The sequence below is a fragment of the Sceloporus occidentalis genome, unplaced genomic scaffold, assembly GCF_023333645.1.
Source record: "Sceloporus occidentalis isolate IW3139 unplaced genomic scaffold, rSceOcc1.0.p SCAF_5, whole genome shotgun sequence".
NCBI classification, from domain to species: Eukaryota; Metazoa; Chordata; class Lepidosauria; order Squamata; family Phrynosomatidae; genus Sceloporus; species Sceloporus occidentalis.
Genome location: NW_028316985.1, coordinates 152,684,888 through 152,696,644, shown reverse-complemented (window position 1 = coordinate 152,696,644; position 11,757 = coordinate 152,684,888).

Here is an 11,757-nt window from a genome sequence, read left to right as displayed (position 1 = left end):
CAGGGGTCCAAAACACACTGCAGAAATAATCCAGTTTGAGACGGCTTTAACTGCCCTGGTTCAGTGCCAAGGACTCCAGGGAATTAGAGTTTATTGTGGCACCAGAGCTCTCTGACAGAGAAGGCTAAATGTCTCACAAAACTACAGTTCCCAGAATTCCCTAGCACTGAACCAAGGCAGTTAAAGTGGTCTCAAACTGGAATATTTCTGTTTTGGACCTGAGTGAACCCCCCATTTTGGAAGTGCTCTTTGGAGCGCTAGAAGAATCTCCATTCCTGGCTGCACAAACATAATCTATCACAGTGGGCTCCATTAAAAATTTGACTTTCCCTAAATAAACATGTATGTACATTTCCTGGCTACTTAAGATAATTTCTTAGTTTCCACAGGGCACACAGTGTACTTTACACATCACATTTCGCATAACAGACATCAGAATTTCCTAATTTCCTCCACCTCACCCAAGGTTTGGCCGCATGGTCTAGGAGCCTGATTACCAGCAAAAAAGGGCACATGCTAAGGAACAACCTTTTGAAAGAATTCAAACCTTTTTGGTTAATCTTTGTCTAAGGATGAGATACCACGCCGCTAAGGATCTTTACATGCAGAAATGTATCATGCACTGTCATATACAGTATAAGAAAAATATGCACATATGCTGTGTGTATAAGTGGTGAAACAGGTTAACCACGATAAATGCTTAACACTTTTGCAGTGATGCGTGGGAAGGCAGTTTACAAAAGAAGTATTCCTGACGGCTAGTCAGACAGTGCTCAGCAATATTATAATGGGTTTATGTGCTTTCACAGATTTCTTTAAAACTGCAGTTTGAATTGGAAATACAGATTGGCCCTCCACATTTGCATCTTTAAATTTTGCGGATTTGATTATTTGTGGTTTTGATTCATATGTCCTCTCTAGGAATCTCCAGGTCCTCCAGCGCAACTCTGCCAGAAGTTGACTGTAGGGTTGTGCCAGAGAACCTAGAAGTTCCTAGAGAAAACAGTTCTCTAGGCATCTGTAGGTCCTCCAGCATGATGCTATGGTCAATGTCTAGCAGATGTTGACCACAGAGTTGCACTGGAGGACCTGGAGATTCCTAGAGAGGTGTTCTAAAATAATGTTTTGTTTTTATTCATGATTTTCCCACGTTCATGAGGTTCCTCTGTGAATTGGAGGGACCATTGTATTGGCTTTCAAGTCAGACATGCCATGAAATCCTTTACATGTCTACAGAAATAAACCTCAATGGCACGCACTGGCATATGTGGTGGGACTGGCCAATTGTCAGCTTCTTCTGGGACTTAATAATTCAATAATGCAGCAATGTCAGTTGTGAAGGATCCCAAGCTATGCCTTATAGGTCTTTTTGAAGAAGATGAAATACTTTTATATAAAGACTTAATGAGATTTTGCATTTGGCAGCTTGATCAGATATGGGTCAAGAGTGGGAAGATGGTTTCAGTTATTCATTATTTGCATGGTATAAAAAGGTCTGCTTTACATCCATTATGGAAAAATTGTCTTATAATAGTTTATTGAATAGTGGAAAAGTTACAGCAGAAATATTTTATGTGGTACTTTCTTCAGTACATAAATGATGAAAACACAGATACCCAAATAAATACATAGAGAATAGGATGGCCACACGCAGTTTTCAGGGAGAAGATTAATTTGGATATTTTGAGTTATCTTTTATCATGGATTCTATTATCATGTTATAATCATGTTATAATTAATATAAAAGCAATATGTTTAAACAAGAAACAGTTCTATGTTATGCTATCCTTTTCCTTTGCTTTGTAGAACTAATTGCTGAATGGGGAGAAGGGGCAATAAGAAGGTATTATTGTTACTTTAACTTCATGTAACGAATTAAAGCTTAGTAAATAAAGCAAAAATTAAGGAAATTTACGTGAGTTTGGCTGGACTTACTCGCAGGCAAGTGTGTATAGCTTTTTAGCTTAAAACACACATAGATGAGATGAGGTTCTGTATATTAGCATTTTTGTTGCTGTCTGCCTCAGGAGGCCTGACATAGAAGCCATGGACTTTGACTGCTAAAAGTATTTAAGCTGTGCTTCCACCTATTCTCAGCTTGTACATTTGTAAATAAACTTTATGAAGCACCATAAACTTCCAGGGACTTCTGTCACACAGAAACCAAACCTAGGTAAGTATTGACCCTATACAGACAGGCCAAAATAAAGCTGCTTCAGGTCACTTTGGAGGTAGGATGTTTCAATGATAAGAGTCTGGAAGCTCCACCAAAGCAGCACTCCAGTCTTTAGGACTGGAGCGTGGTTTTGGTGCGGCTTCTGGACTCTTAGGACACATGTATCATTTAAACAGCATACCTCCAAAGTGACCCAAAACAGCTTTATTTTGGCCTGTCTGTATCAGGCCTATTGTTTCCCAAGAATTTCTCAGCACTACCAAGTGGGCAGAATATAAAAACATGTTATTTATTTGTTTGATTTCTATCCTACCTTTTGATTGAGAAGGATCCCTAAGAAAGCTTCATAAAATAATTCAGTGCAATGTAATATATGGTATGAGTTGCAGTTCTTTAGTGTGTTAGTCACACATTGCTAGATAAATAAGGAAAAAGTTTTCCTCAAAGCCCTTACCTTCATTTTTTCTTTCTTTGGCCTGTTACAGACTGCCAAAATAAAGCTGCTTCGGGTCTCTTTGGAGGTATGCTGTTTAAATGATGCATGCATCCTAAGAATCCGGAAACTGCACCAAAGCTGCACTTCAGTGCTTAGGAATGGAGTGTGGCTTTGGTGTGACCTCCAGACTCTTAGGACCCATGCATCATTTAATTAACATACGTCTAAAGAGACCCGAAGCAGCTTTATTTTGGCAGTCTGTAACAGGCCATAATTGACTTCTTCCTCTGTCTCTCCATGCCCTTTCCATTGTACTTTACTCTCTTCCATGTTCCGTAGGTCTGGTAACCTATTTTAGGGGTTTAATGGAAGTTGGAGTAAAAGGAGAAAGATAACAAAATTCATGCCTTACTGTTCCTTTTCATGTCTTTCATTTAAAAAAAACGTACACAGAAGTAAGTCTTCTGAATAAATCATTCACTTGAATGACCCTTATTCCTAGATAAGCAAGAGAGAATTGTTCCATCCTGTTTTTGCCAGATAGTTCCACCTAAGTAATTCTTGAGTCTCTAAGGTGTATTCTTTTCTTTGTACACTCCAGCCAATCCAGATTTTAGAGCCAAGATTCATTCCTTCAAGGCACCAGATCCTGTCTAATCTTGGAAGTTAAACAGCATCAATCCTGGTTAGTACTTGGATGGGAGACTGCCAATGACTTCCATGTGCCGTAGGCTATATTTCAGAGGAAGAGACTGGCAAAATCACCTCTGAGTATTCCTTACCTTCATGGCATTGCCATATGTCTATAGGCATCTTGAAGGCACGTACACACACATGCACACATACATTAATTCCTTCAAAATGAACTAGTGCAAATATTCTTTTGTTTCATTAGCCTCACAATACAAGGGTAAGACATTTAAATAAATAGGTATTGAGGTAATATGGATGCAGGGAATAGTAGAGTTGTTTGATATGTGATCTTTTAAACTAGAGAAGCAACAATTAATTTGGTTCCTGCATGGAAAACGTGCTTTACCATTAATTGTTACAAGCCATGCTTCTTGACTGGGATACAGAAAGGATTCAGTTGTGCAGAAAAATGTTCTGCATATATGTTCAGATGCTCTCAAACAATTTCTGAGTAAGAATTTTCCATAATTGATTCAGTGACTGAGCTTTGTAGCTGTTTACTTATTGCTATACTTGCAGTGGTTAGTGTTTTTAAACTGAAATAAATCACTCCTTATTAACTTTCAAAATTTGAAGTATGAAATGTATATGTTTTGGGTTTGGAAAGAAAAGTAAGAAGCAGAGGAGTGACGAACTGAACTGAAGAGACTGTAAGTATGGGACAGCCTTTCCTAACCTGACTGTTCCCAGATGCTTCCTAAAGTCAACAATGACAATCTCTGTTATACCATAAACACGTCCCATGCGGTTATCTGGAACAACCAGTAAATTAATGATAATTCAGCCAATTAAACAGTTTCAGTTATTAGTGTTTATGGTAATAAATTGACTTTATAATTTCTAATGGTCATTCTTAATGGTTCTAATTAAACTATCCTTTGTTACACACATAATCGCTCTCTCTCTCTGATACACATATATCAGCTCAAGATGATCCATGAAGATCACGTGGTAAAGGGATTTTCTTAACCTATCTTTATTAGGGCTGAGGAAAGGAATGCTTTGATTTTCAGTCATTTGTTTATTTCCAAGGAAGTGTGTAGGATCTCAGCCTCTCCTGTTGTACGGTCTCTGGACAAAGAACACATGCAGTCACATTATTTGCGAAAAACACAAAGGTACAGTTGGATTTTGGTTTAATAGACCAATAAGCATTGTTTATAATATTTACATCAGCCATTTCTGTTCATTTAATGGGTATTCAATGGGAACATGCCTGGAGCATATTCATGACCCTTATAGCTGCAATGCTGAATGTAAAGGCCTAATAAAATTCTGCTTATATTTAAACCTCTGGTTCTGTGAAATATTTGACTGCACTTTGAATTTATTCAGTCCCCCCCCCCCCCCACAATAAGAGCCCTTACTAACTCTAAACAAAAAGAAAGATTAGATGACCACCATAGGTCCTTACCTTATCAACTCTCTGCTTGTGGCATAAAATGCACTCCTTCTATCAGAGAACTGATCTGTGATAGCCTCCCTTAAAACAAGTTGGTGTTTGATGACTTAAGTTCTGTATCTTGTATAATTCAGTGTCATCCTGAACGCAATCATGCGTATTCACATTATTGTGCGAAAGGTTACCACATGCAATCGCTGGCAGTCTGAACGCAATCATGCGTCAATCCACAGTTAAGTAAATTTGTTGATTTAACGAAGTCACAAACCCTGTTCCTAGGCAACTTTGCACTCAGTGTGTTGTTGTTTGGTGTGATGTACTGTACATGTCTCCTTTGGTCCTGGTCCCCCCCCCCCCAATCTGGAAGGGGGGTTCCCATGAAGCCACGCTGCAATTCCGCTTCAAATTTGCTTCCGCTTGTCCTTCAGCATTGCGGGGGGGGGGGGGGGCTGCTGCCTGCTAATTAAGAAGCATGGACTGGGAGCTATTGGATAACCATTATATTCATGTTTTAACGTGACAAGAGTGAATATATGCTCGTTTTAACGTGAACGTGAATAGAGCATGTTCTTTCAACCATTCTTCCCGGCATCCCTCCAACCTCTTTTGTAAATTGTGGGGTTCCTTGGTTCCTCTCTCTCACTCGCCTAAATATGCTATTCTCTAGTCATCTGGAGTCTCACTGAGCATGCGCAAAGGTGCCAATTTGCAATTAAGAAGTGATGGCTTACTTTGCACAGAATCTGGGTTGTGTTGGAGGAGGTCATTACAGCGAATTTAAGGTGTGATAAGTAATCACGTAATTGCGTGAATTTTCGAATTGACCTCGCTATCTTCTCTTTTGAAATTGAGAGCCTCCCATCCTGTTTGATAAACTCCTTGGTCATCAGTGTCCTAGGATAGTATGGCTACCATATGGGGCTACCTGATTACTAGAGGAACAGCTATTTGTGTTTGGTGAGTCATCTTTCCTACTTTTAATAGAGTATGCTACAGTCATACCAGATACCTGATATTTGTAAATGTGTAAATTTACAGCGCTATATAAATAAAGGATAATAATAATAATAATAATAATAATAATAATAATAATAAATATTTCAGGTCTGACTAAAATTTCTTGACTTCAGCAAACCAAACTTCAGTGAATCAACAATACAAAAAATTTAGTAAGGAAGAATGCTTTTTAAAAGTCGGCGCAAAAGTGGTTACAAAAGAGACTCTTGTTATCCTTTTAAAGGAGAGCCAGGATAAACATTTCCATGGGCCAAAAGGGAGTCATTTATCTTTTATTGTTCAAAATGCACTCCTGCTGTTTTGATTAATGTTTTGATCATTTTCCTACAGAGGGGTGTTGATGGATATTTGAGTTATGTTGGGAAGGATCGAATTAGGTGAATTTAATTAGCTCAAAGACGAGAGGCGTGTCCTAACAACGCATGCAGCAGATTGTGTCCCTATGTGTATACCAGAGGTCATCTAGTCCAACCCCAAGAAACAGAGACTCCAATGCCAATGAGTTGCAATTAAAATATAAACATTTATTAAAGCCACACAACAAAAGGGGATCACACACGCACACACACACACTCAATGCTAAAGCAAGGGAGGGGAAGAGTTTGGGGATAAAGGAGAAAGGTTGAAATAATTACCTTAGGAGTCTTCTCCAAGCAACGGATGTGAGGGATGTTGGAAGGTGGACACGGCTGCGGGGAACAGGGAAAGCAAGCGGCGACCACATTGGCTAGGAGCTAAGTTCCAGAGGGCTAAGCTAACAAGAGGCCTGAAAGAGTCAGTGGGCCTTGGCTTGCCCAAGTGATTTCAGCGGGGCGCAGTGCCCAAGAGAGCTCAAGTCTGGAGCAGTTGCTCGACAGAGTTTCAGGTTTGGAACTTTGTAGCTCACAAGCCCAAAGGAGGGCAGGAATCTAGGTCCTATTTATACTGCGAAACATATCTGCTGGCTCTGGCTACCTGTGGAACAAAGGTCTTAATGGCTGTCTATTGACTAAGAGTAAAGCTAAACAATGGATACACAAAAGGGATCTGCCAGTTCTTTGGGAGAGGACCACTATCTAGATGGCTGAGTACTTAATGCCATCAGTAGGTGAGGCAAACTTCCTTTGTCCTCATTCTTTAGGTTTGCCTGCGAAAACTGGTAAGGCAACTCCCAGAACTGGTTTCTGAAAGGTTTAAATCTACCTTTTTCTATGACCAGGTCCAGCAAGGCTGCTTGGCTATGTGGTCAACTCGCCTTTGGGATAATGACGGCTGCGATGGGGTCAGTCAGGGGTCATGATTTTTGATCGCTTGGCACCCAAAATTTATATAAATCCAAACTTGATAACAGTTATCTAAGAAAAAGTGTCAGGAATAAAGGTATCATCTGCTGTGAGTTTTCAATATCCGGGGCAGTAAAATACAAACACCCACAACAATCTGTTGACTTAACATTCTTGATAGAGTACAAGGTGCTGGAAGGAAATATAAAGCTCTCAAATGTGAATGCAAAAAGCAAATGTTAAGAAAGGTATGTTGGACAACCTGTAGTGCATCTACATTGATTCCTATAGAGTGCCAGTGGGGATCCTCCTAGGCAGATGCAGAGTAGATGTGTGCTACAGAGCAGAAATACTGGGTCAGGTGCACTCAGTTCATGCTTCATATTGATAACAGTTAGCAACAGTCCCTTTATCACAATAGTCTCAAGGACAAAATAAATACCTACTCCCTATGAATTACTTACAGAAAGTAATCAATTGCATTCCAGGCATAAAGTGGTATAGATCAATGAGAAACTGGGACAATACTGTATTATTTCAGAAGGAGGAAGTTTAAGGTGAAACTAAGACATTCTATCATGCAACTCCTAGCAATTATACTTATTGTGACTATGATATGAAGGGGAAAATTGTTAGGTCTGTTGTACTTTTTCTTCTGACCCAGTTAAGATATGCACCTTGGGAGAAGGTGGGTAGAAGATGTGAGTCTAACATTGAGATTGTTCACATGCAAGACATTAACATTTTGAGTGTGATATTTATTGCATATATTTTCTGCCTTTCCACAGAATCACAAGGTGACATAGGTGACATTTAGGCTGAGATGTAGTGACTGGCACATGGTCACCTCATGGCTGACATCACTGCTGACTGGAGATTTGAAGCTGAGTCTCCCCAGTCTACTATAACTATTTTACAGCACTTCCTGTCTTCAGGTTTCAAGCAAATAAGGCTTAATAATAATAATAATAATAATAATAATAATAATAATAATAATTATTATTATTTATATTTCCTGCTTCTCCCTTTGGATTGAAGCGGGATTACAACAGTAAAAACATCATAAAATCCATAGATAATACAAAATACATCAATCAAAATAAAAAATAAAATAAAAAGGGGAAAAGTTGTTACAGTGTTGCTCACAGTTGTAAGAATGGAGTCATCATATTCAGATGTACAAAATCAGATTAGAGGAGATCCGTTGGATAGGCCTGCTGGAAGAGATCCGTCTTCAATGCCCTCTTGATGGCTTCCAAAGAAGGTATAAGACAGATCTCTTCTGGTAAGTTGTTCCAAAGTCTAGGGGCCATCGCAGAAAACGTTTTACAAGAGGTGGTTTTCAACTGGGTTTTGGGTTGTTGTAATATTTTTGTGCCAGATGTCCTGAGAGTGTGGGGCGGATTATGGAGGGAGAGGCGTTCCTTTAAGTAACTCAGGCCCAGGCCATGTAGGGCTTTATAGGTAATAACTGACACTTTGTATCGGCAGCCAATGTAGAGATTTCAACACCGGTGTAATGTGCCCTGATCTCGGTGTCTTGGTGATCAGTCTGGCTGCAGCATTCTGCATCAGTTGGAGCTTCCGAACTTGGTACAAAGGTAGCCCCATGTAGAGTGCATTACAGAAATCTAAACAAGAGGTTACCAGTGCATGTACTACTGTTTCAAGGTCTCCCTGAGCCAGGTAGGGATGCAGTTGGCATATCACCCGAAGTTGATACCATGCACTCCTGGCTATCACCTCCACCTGAGATGTCAACTGTAGAGACGAGTCCAGGAGCACTCCCAAACTGTGGACTTCATTTTTCAGAGGGAGTGTAACCCCGTCAAGGATGGGTTGGCAGGTCTCCCCCACTGGACCAGGGGCACCTATCATGAGCACCTCCGTTTTCTCTGGATTCAGCTTGAGTTTGTTTCCCCTCATCCAGCCTATTTCAGACTTAAGGCAGGCATTCAGAGGAGAGATGCCATCCTTAGTCACTGCAGCAGTCGGAGACATAGAGAAGTGAATTTGGGTGTCATCGGCATATTGATAACACCATGCCCCATGTCTCCAGATGATCTCTCCCACGGCTTCATGTAAATGTTAAAAAGCATGGGGGACAGAATAGCGCCCTGATGACCACAAGAACATTTTAATTATCCAATCACTGATACAGAAATTAAATCAATTATTTTAAAAAAAAGTCAAAACAACTTGAAAGCAAACAACACACACACACACACACATTAAAAAAACAAATGTCAAATTGGGTGGTTTTGACATATTTACAGCAGACTTTCACAGATTTGAGAATGAAAAAAACCCTGTTTAGTAACATCTTCAGTGGTTGCAGTATTTCAGATTCTTGGAAGCAAGCATGAACAATTGATCGTCCCAAAATGTCAGGTGATATACTGCATTTATGCTGATTACATTTTTAAAAATAAAATCAGAAAATCTTTAGAGCAGTATTAGCACAAAAATTGAATGTGAGACTTCCATTTACCCAGACTGATCCAAAATTATGTCTGGATGGCATTTAGCAGATGTGGTTTGCAAGCAGTCAGCATTTAGCATTTTAGTAAGCATTTAGCATTTTAGTAATTTTAGAAATAAATAAAAAAAGAATACAGCCAGCTAAGACAAGAAACATGCAGGTAGCCTTCATGTATCTCATTCTTACAAATCCACTCAGTAGTATAAAGTATGGTAAAGAGATTTTCAATAAATGATCCAACTATACAGATCTCAGAGTTAAAACCTGAGATTACTGTGTATGAATATTATTACCCTTGTAAGAACCAGTGCGTTGTAATGGTTTGAGTGTTGGACTACGACTCTTATGATCAGGATTCAAATCCCCACTCAGATGCTAAATTGAGATTGCCCAACTTCAGTCACATCATGAGAAGACTCACTAGAAAACACAATAATGCTTGGTAAAATGGAAGACTGCATTAGAGATGGATAGACTCAATTGAAGAAACCACAGCCTTGAGTCTGCAAAACCTGAGCAGGGCTATAGATAGGGTGGCCTGGAGGTCACCAGAAATCAGTATTGATTTGATGGCAGTTAACAGCAAAGAGGCAGAAAAAGTCTGATATTTCTGTTGCATCTAAACAGATCTTATTGTAGTGTGACATGTGTTTGTCCTAAAAATGCTAAGGATTTGGTATCCTCATACTCTGAGTAATGTCTCCAATACGCTGTTTTCTCTTGTATTCAAGCTTTTGTCAGGAGGATAAATTTGGCCAATTTGCTGCATGAAAAGATAAGCAACTATTCAGAGGCAGAGATCTATTCATGAGAGGGAAGCCCATCAGAGTGGCAAATGAAACTCCCCTTATGACAAACACAGATAGCAGTTTTGGGCTGGAAAAGACCACATTTATATTGGTTACAGTTGAAGAAGCTGGTCACAGCATAGGTATGCATCCAAGCAGTAACTGACTCACCTGCCAGCTGATGAAAACCACTAACCCAGCCCACCTGCTGGGTACCTCTAGAGTGCTGGATGTGGGAGTCCACATGGGCGGAAGCCAATGCATGGTTCTGTGGTCTTCTCGGCGTGGAGCAGAGCCACCTTCCCTCTGAGCTGGGAATGTCCCTATTCTTCCTACTCCAAGGGGACACTCAACTGGGGGGGGGGGGGGGAGGTATTCACATGTTCTGTTTTGCAATGCGACTGTGCAAATCTCACTCACACATTCCCAATTTGTTGTTCACACTTTTTTTTTATCAGAGCTACATCTCTGCGAGTTCTGTTGCTCACACATGTCAGCACTGCAAATAAAAAAAGAATTGATGCAGAAGTATTTGAAACACATTCAGGACATGTAGAGTTTTGTCCCAATTTATCTTGAGTCTCTTCACATTGGTTATTCACACAGCCGGCAATGCAAATCTTTCAGGAAAACTCAGGAAAACCCCTGAGATCAATTATCCTGGGAATTTGGCAGCCCCCCAAACTGAATTGGATGCATTCACAGTTCATGTGAACAACTCAGATTGAACCCACATTCTACTACAATTATTTACACCGTCTGAATGACGCATGGGTCTAATGGGCACCATCATATGGGACCTGACTCAGAAGTTTACTCACAAGTATCACTGGATTTAATAGGGTCTACTCCTGGACTCAATAAATTGCAGCCTGAGCAAAAGAGAAGTGAGTGAAGAGGAAACTTTGTCCCTACCCCATTTCTTTCTCCCACTCTACTTTCCTAGGTCTTGGGGGGGGGGGGGGCATTACCACATTGCAGACCCCAATAACCATTTTAGTTATTTAAGGAATTATACATTTTTACACTGAGGAAATTTGGTGGTTTATCTAAAATAAAGCATATAATTTTTACAGCCCCTCTTATCATGTGCACTTTTTTAAATTGCTCAGATACAAGTTACAGTTCTGACACCTGAATGGCCACATTCTGTCTAGACCTAAAGCTCATGCACATGCTCCATGTACTTCATCAGTTGTAACTATTAACAGATGAGTGGAGTTACCTGTATTTTAATGTACACAATTCAAAAGAACAGGTTAATAATTATCTAACAGAAAACATGTTAGTTCAATGCCATTCAAATAAGATATTAGTTGTAGCTGCAAATGAGGCTCCAGGGACTGCCCAATGGCTGCTGGTGGGATGTCAGTAGCTACAGTATATAGCTATTCAATAGTCCTATCCCAGTCTAGTCTATTATGTATTAGTGGCTGCATTCCAAATCTCTGGTGGCTAACTTTAAAAAAATACTGCAAAGTTGGTTTTTTTTTTTGTTTTT